This window comes from Pan paniscus, chromosome 6 (genome assembly GCF_029289425.2).
Source record: "Pan paniscus chromosome 6, NHGRI_mPanPan1-v2.0_pri, whole genome shotgun sequence".
In the NCBI taxonomy this organism is placed as follows: Eukaryota; Metazoa; Chordata; class Mammalia; order Primates; family Hominidae; genus Pan; species Pan paniscus.
In genome coordinates this window covers 162,122,241-162,129,413 of record NC_073255.2, presented here as the reverse complement: position 1 = coordinate 162,129,413, position 7,173 = coordinate 162,122,241, and the positions used below count along the sequence as shown (strand labels likewise).

The window sequence follows — 7,173 nt, the reverse complement described above, 5'->3', positions numbered from 1 at the left end:
TGACTTGCACGTATATGCCCAGATGGCCTGAAGTAACTGAAGAATCACAAAAGAAGTGAATATGCCCTGCCCCACCTTAAGTGATGACATTCCACCACAAAAGAAGTGTAAATGGCCGGTCCTTGCCTTAACTGATGACATTACCTTGTGAAAGTCCTTTTCCTGGCTCATCCTGGCTCAAAAAGCACCCCCACTGAGAACCTTGCCACCCCCACTCCTGCCCGCCAGAGAACAAACCCCCTTTGACTGTAATTTTCCTTTACCTACCCAAATCCTATAAAACGGCCCCATCCTTATCTCCCTTCGCTGGCTCTCTTTTCGAACTCAGCCGGCCTGCACCCAGGTGAAATAAGCAGCCATGTTGCTCACACAAAGCCTGTTTGGTGGTCTCTTCACACGGACGCGCATGAAATTTGGTGCCGTGACTCGGATAGGGGGACCTCCCTTGGGAGATCAATCCCCCGTCCTCCTGCTCTTTGCTCCATAAGAAAGATCCACCTACGACCTCACGTCCTCAGACCGACCAGCCCAAGAAACATCTCACCAATTTCAAATCCGGTAAGCGGCCTCTTTTTACTCTCTTCTCCAACCTCCCTCACTATCCCTCAACCTCTTTCTCCTTTCAATCTTGGTGCTACACTTCAATCTCTCCCTTCTCTTCATTTCAATTCCTTTCATTTTCTGGGAGAGACAAAGGAGACACGTTTTATCCATGGACCCAAAACTCTGGCGCCGGTCACGGACTGGGAAGGCAGCCTTCCCTTGGTGTTTAATCATTGCAGGGACACCTCTCTGATCATACATCCACGTTTCAAGGGTGTCAGACCACGCAGGGACGCCTGCCTTTGTCCTTCACCCTTAGCAGCAAGTCCCGCTTTTCTGGGGAAGGGGCAAGTACCTCAACCCCTTCTCTCCTTGTCTCTACCCCTTTTCTGCTTTTCTGGGAGAGGGGCAGGTACCACCCTCAATCCCTTCTCCTTCACCCTTAGCAGCAAGTCCCGCTTTCCTAGGGGGCAAGAACCCCCCAATCGCTTATTTCCACGCCCCAACCTATCTCTGCGCCCCAATCCCTTATTTCCGCACCCCAACCTCTTATCTCCGTGCCCCAATCCCTTATTTCCGTGCCCCAACCCTTTCTCTGCTTTTCTGGAGGGCAAGAAACCCCTACCCCTTCTCCGTGTCTCTACTCTTTTCTCTGGGCTTGCTTCCTTCACTATGGGCAACCTTCCACCCTCCATTCCTCCTTCTACTCCCTTGGCCTGTGTTCTCAAAAACTTAAAACCTCTTTAACTCACACCTGACCTAAAACCTAAATGCCTTATTTTCTTCTGCAATGCCGCTTGACCCCAGTACAAACTCGACAGTAGTTCCAAATAGCCAGAAAATGGCACTTTGAATTTTTCCATCCTGCAAAATCTAAATAATTCTTGTCGTAAAATAGGCAAACGGTCTGAGGTGCCTGACGTCCAGGCATTCTTTTACACATCAGTCCGTTCCTAGTCTCTGTGCCCAGTGCAACTCGTCCCAAATCTTCCTTCTTTCCCTCCCGCCTGTCCCCTCAGTACCAACCCCAAGGGTCGCTGAGTCTTTCTAATCTTCCTTTTCTACAGACCCATCTGACCTCTCCTTTCCTCCCCAGGCTGCTCCTCACCAGGCCAAGCTAGATCCCAATTCTTCCTCAGCCTCTGCTCCTCCACCCTATAATCTTTTTATCACCTCCCCTCCTCACACCTGGTCCGGCTTACAGTTTCATTCCGTGACTAGCCCTCCCCCACCTGCCCAGCAATTTACTCTTAAAAAGTTGGCTGGAGCCAAAGGCACAGTCAAGCTTAATGCTCCTTTTTCTTTATCCCAAATCAGATAGCGTTTAGGCTCTTTTTCATCAAATATAAAAATCCAGCCCAGTTCATGACTTGTTTGGCAGCAACCCTGAGACGCTTTACAGCCCTAGACCCTAAAAAGTCAAAGGCCGTCTTATTCTTAAAATACATTTTATTACCCAATCTGCTCCCGACATTAAATAAAACTCCGAAAATTAAATTCTGGCCCTCAAACCCCACAACAGGATTTAATTAACCTCGCCTTCAAGGTGTACAATAATAGAAAAAAGTTGCAATTCCTTGCCTCCACTGTGAGACAAACCCCAGCCACATCTCCAGCACACAAAAGCTTCCAAACGCCTGAACCGCAGCAGCCAGGCATTCCTCCAGAACCTCCTCCCCCAGGAGCTTGCTACAAGTGCCAGAAATCTGGCCCCGGGGCCAAGGAATGCCCACAGCCCGGGATTCCTCCTAAGCCATGTCCCATCTGTGTGGGATCCCACTGAAAATCAGACTGTTCAACTCACCTGGCAGCCACTCCCAAGCCCCTGGAACTCTGGCCCAAGGCTCTCTGACTCCTTCCCAGATCTTCTCAGCTTAGCGGCTGAAGACTGATGCTGCCTGATTGCCTCCGAAGCCCCCTAGACCATCACGCATGCCGAGCTTCGGGTAACTCACAGTGGAGGGTAAGTCTGTCCCCTTCTTAATCATACAGAGGCTACCCACTCCACATTACCTTCTTTTCAAGGGCCTGTTTCCCTTGCCTCCATAACTGTTGTGGGTATTGATGGCCAGGCTTCTAAACCTCTTAAAACTCTCCAACTCTGGTGCCAACTTAGTCAATACTCTTTTAAGCACTCCTTTTTAGTTATCTCCACCTGCCCAGTTCCCTTATTAGGCTGAGACACTTTAACTAAATTATCTGCTTCCCTGACTATTCCTGGACTACAGCTATATCTCATTGCCACCCTTCATCCCAATCCAAAGCCTCCTTTGCGTCCTCCTCTTGCATCCCCCGACCTTAACCCACAAGTATAAGATATCTCTACTCCCTCCTTGGCGACCGATCATGCACCACTTACCATTTCATTAAAACCTAATCACCCTTACCCCACTCAATGCCAATATCCCATCCTGCAGCATGCTTTAAAAAGATTAAAGCCTGTTATCACTCGCCTGCTACAGCATGGCCTTTTAAAGCCTATAAATTCTCCTTACAATTCCCCCATTTTACCTGTCCTAAAACCAGACAAGCCTTACAAGTTACTTCAGGATCTGCGCCTTATCAACCAAATTGTTTTGCCTATCCACCCCGTGGTGCCAAACCCATATACTCTCCTATCCTCAATACCTGCCTCTATAACCCATTATTATATTCTAGATCTCAAACATGCTTTCTTTACTATTCCTTTGCACCCTTAATCCCAGCCTCTCTTCGCTTTCACTTGGACTGACCCTGACACCCATCAAGCTCAGCAAATTACCTTGTACTGCTGCAAAGCTTCACAGACAGCCCCCATTACTTCAATCAAGCCCAAATTTCTTCCTCATCTGTTACCTATCTCGGCATAATTCTCATAAAAACACACATGCTCTCCCTGCCAATCATGTCCGACTGATCTCTCAAACCCCAGCACCTTCTACAAAACAACAACTCCTTTCCTTCCTAGGCATGGTTAGTGTGGTCAGAATTCTTACACAAGAGCCAGGACCACACCCTGTAGCCTTTCTGTCCAAACAACTTGACCTTACTGTTTTAGCCTAGCCCTCATGTCTGCGTGCAGTGGCTGCCACTGCATTAATACTTTTAGAGGCCCTCAAAATCACAAACTACGCTCAACTCACTCTCTACAGTTCTCATAACTTCCAAAATCTATTTTCTTCCTCATACCTGATGCATATACTTTCTGCTTCCCGGCTCCTTCAGCTATACTCACTCTTTGTTGAGTCTCCCACAATTACCGTTGTTCCTGGCCCAGACTTCAATCCGGCCTCCCACATTATTCCTGATACCACACCTGACCCCCATGACTGTATCTCTCTGATCCACCTGACATTCACCCCATTTCCCCAAATTTCCTTCTTTCCTGTTCCTCACCCTGATCATGCTTGATTTATTGATGGTGGTTCCACCAGGCCTAATCGCCACACACCAGCAAAGGCAGGTTACACTATAGTACAAGCCACTAGCCCGCCTCTTAGAACCTCTCATTTCCTTTCCATCGTGGAAATCTATCCTCAAGGAAATAACTTCTTAGTGTTCCATCTGCTATTCTACTACTCCTCAGGGATTATTCAGGCCCCCTCCCTTCCTTACACATCAAGCTGGAGGATTTGCCCCACCCAGGACTGGCAAATTAGCTTTACTCTACATGCCCTGAGTCAGATAACTAAAATACCTCTTAATCTAGGTAGATACTTTCACTGGATAGGTACAGGCCTTTCCTACAGGGTCTGAGAAGGCCACCGCAGTCATTTCTTCCCTTCTGTCAGACATAATTCCTCAGTTTAGCCTTCCCACCTCAATACAGTCTGATAACAGATGAGCCTTTATTAGTCAAATCAGCCAAGCAGTTTTTCAGGCTTAGTATTCAGTGAAATCTTTATATCCCTTACAGTCCTCCGTCTTCAAGAAAAGTAGAATGGACTGAAGGTCTTTTAAAAACACACCTCACCAAGTTCAGCCACCAAAAAGGACTGGACAATACTTTTACCACTTTCCCTTCTCAGAATTCAGGCCTGTCCTCGGAATGCTACAGGGTACAGCCCATTTAAGCTCCTGTACAGACGCTCCTTTTTATTAGGCCCCAGTCTCATTCCAGACACCAGACCAACTTAGACTGTGCCCCAAAAAACTTGTCATCCCTACTATCTTCTGTCTAGTCATACTCCTATTCACTGTTCTCAACTACTCATACTTGCCCTATTCTTGTTTACACTGCCGGTTTACACTGTTTCTCCAAGCCATCACAGCTGATGTGATGAAACCTACTATAATTGAAATGATGGTAAATTATAGACATGATAACTTCAGAATCCCATGAGGGAACAGGATGGCTGAGGTGGGAACCCAATCGCCTAGATAAGCATTTTTAGAACACTAGATGCTGTATGGAAATATATGCCCCCCGGATTTACAGACTCAAGAAACAGACTTGGTAAAACTCATTAAATATAGCCATGTTATATGAGGAGCATGGATAATGTAAAAGAAAGGGAAGAGGATGAGCAATAATTCTAAAGTAAGTTATAAGTAATTCAAAGATGGGAGGGTTATAAAACCCTTGACCAAGGATTATGAGTAAATTTCACTTTTAACTGACTCAATGGCATAACGCCTTTCCAAAGAAAACCATAACAAAGACCAAATTGGAATTCAACCTTGGTTTAAAATCCAAAACAATCTTAGACCCATAGCATTCGAATATATTTAAATTTTCATGCCTGTCGGTGTGAAGAGACTACTAAACAGACTTTGTGTGAGTGATAAAGCTTTTAATCACCTGGATGCGGGCAGGCTGAGTCCGCAAAGAGAGTCAGTGTAGGGAGATAAGGGTGGGGCCGTTTTATAGGATTTGGGTAGATAAAGGAAAATTACAGTCAAAGGGGGGTTGTTCTCTGGTGGGCAGGAGTGGGCATCGCAAGGTGCTCAGTGGGGGAGATTTGAAGCCAGGATGAGCCAGGAAAAGGACTTTCACAAGGTAATGTCATCACTTAAGGCAAGGACTGGCCATTTTCACTTCTTTTGTGGTGGAACATCATCAGTTAAGGCAAGGACCAGACATTTACACTTCTTTTGTAGTGGAATGTCATCAGTTAAGGCGGGGCAGGGCATTTTTACTTTTATGATTCTTCAGTTACTTCAGGCCATCTAGGCGTATACGTGCAAGTCACAGGGGATGCGATGGCTTGGCTTAGGCTCAGAGGCCTGACATAAATGACATACTAAAAAAGCTCAGAGTTATTTTAATTTAAACTTAATTATGAATCATCTCAGTATTGGTCTGGGTTCTCCAGAGGAATAGAATCATAAAAATATATATACACACATAGAAACACACACACACACACACACACCTATCTATGTACATCTTGTCACATACACACACACACACATATATATGCATACACATACACACACACAGAGATTTATTTTTATAAGGAATTGGCTTATGCAGTTATGGAGACTTAAGTCCCACAACTTGAGATCAGCAATCTGAAGGCTTAGGAGAGCCAATGCCATTGTACTAGTCTGGAGCCTAAAGGTCTGAGAAAAGGAAAGCTAATGGCGTGAATTCCAGTCTGAGTCTAAGTCTGATTCTGAGTTTGATAGCAAGAGAAGACTATTGTCTCTGCTTGAAGATAGTCAGGCAGAGAGAACTGTGAAAGGAAAATAAATCTTGGGGCCCCCAAATCACTAAGCAAAAGGGAAAAGTCAAGCTGGGAACTGCTTAGGGCAAACCTGCCTCCTATTCTATTCAAAGTCACCCCTCCTCTCACTGAGATAAACGCATGGTTGATTGCCTCCTTTGGAGAGGCTAATCAGAAACTCAAAAGAATGTAACCATTTGTCCCTTATCTACCCATGACCTGGAAGCCCCCTCCCTGCTGTGAGTTGTCCCCTCCTTTGCTTTGAGTTGTCCCAGCTTTCCAGACTGAACCAATGTTCATCTTACATATTTTAATTGATGTTTCATGTCTCCCTCAAGTGTATAAAACCAAGCTGTGCTCTGACCACCTTGGGCACATGTCATCAGGATGTGCTGAGCCTGTGTCACAGGCACGCATCTTCAATCTTGGCAAAATAAACAATCTAAATTAACTGAGACCTCTCTCAGATATTTGGGGTTCACAGAGTAAATTCTCCTTTCTCAGACTTTTTCTTCTATTAACGCCTTCAGTGGATTGCATGAGGGTCACACACGTGTGGGAGGGTAATCTGCTTTACTCAGTCTACCAATTCAAATGTTAATCCTATCCAGAAACACCTTCACCCTCACCCACCCACCCAGAATAATGCTCAGCCAAATATCTGGAGCCTCCTATGTCCCAGGCCACACAAAATTAAGGATCACAACCTCCATACAGAGATGAGGTCTTAAATTGGAAATTGTGTCTTACTTTTTTCTGAATGTATAGCGCAATCACTTATACTCACACACTGATCTATCCAAAAACAATTTCGTAAGTATTTCCTTTGTCCTTAGAATTTATCTAAGTGAAGGAGAGAAAATAATTCTGCTCTGCCTGAGAGTTTTTGTCTGTGGAATAGGAAACACTAAAAGGTTGAGGGACTGCAATAAAGTTAATTTTCTTTCTGTGAATGAAAGACATTGTGCTCTCTCCAGCACAA

At 45.4% G+C, this 7,173-nt stretch overlaps 1 long non-coding RNA gene across 2 annotated transcripts in view; it reads left to right on the top strand.

The window, feature by feature from the left end:
- Positions 1–292: 292 nt before the first annotated feature.
- The window catches only part of LOC103785545 (uncharacterized), a 36,483-nt gene continuing 29,602 nt past the window's right edge, over positions 293–7,173 (top strand). For both annotated transcript variants that reach the window (XR_611240.3, XR_611238.4), the window contains exon 1: positions 293–558. This is a non-coding gene — a long non-coding RNA (uncharacterized LOC103785545). The remainder of the gene's footprint in view (positions 559–7,173) is intronic.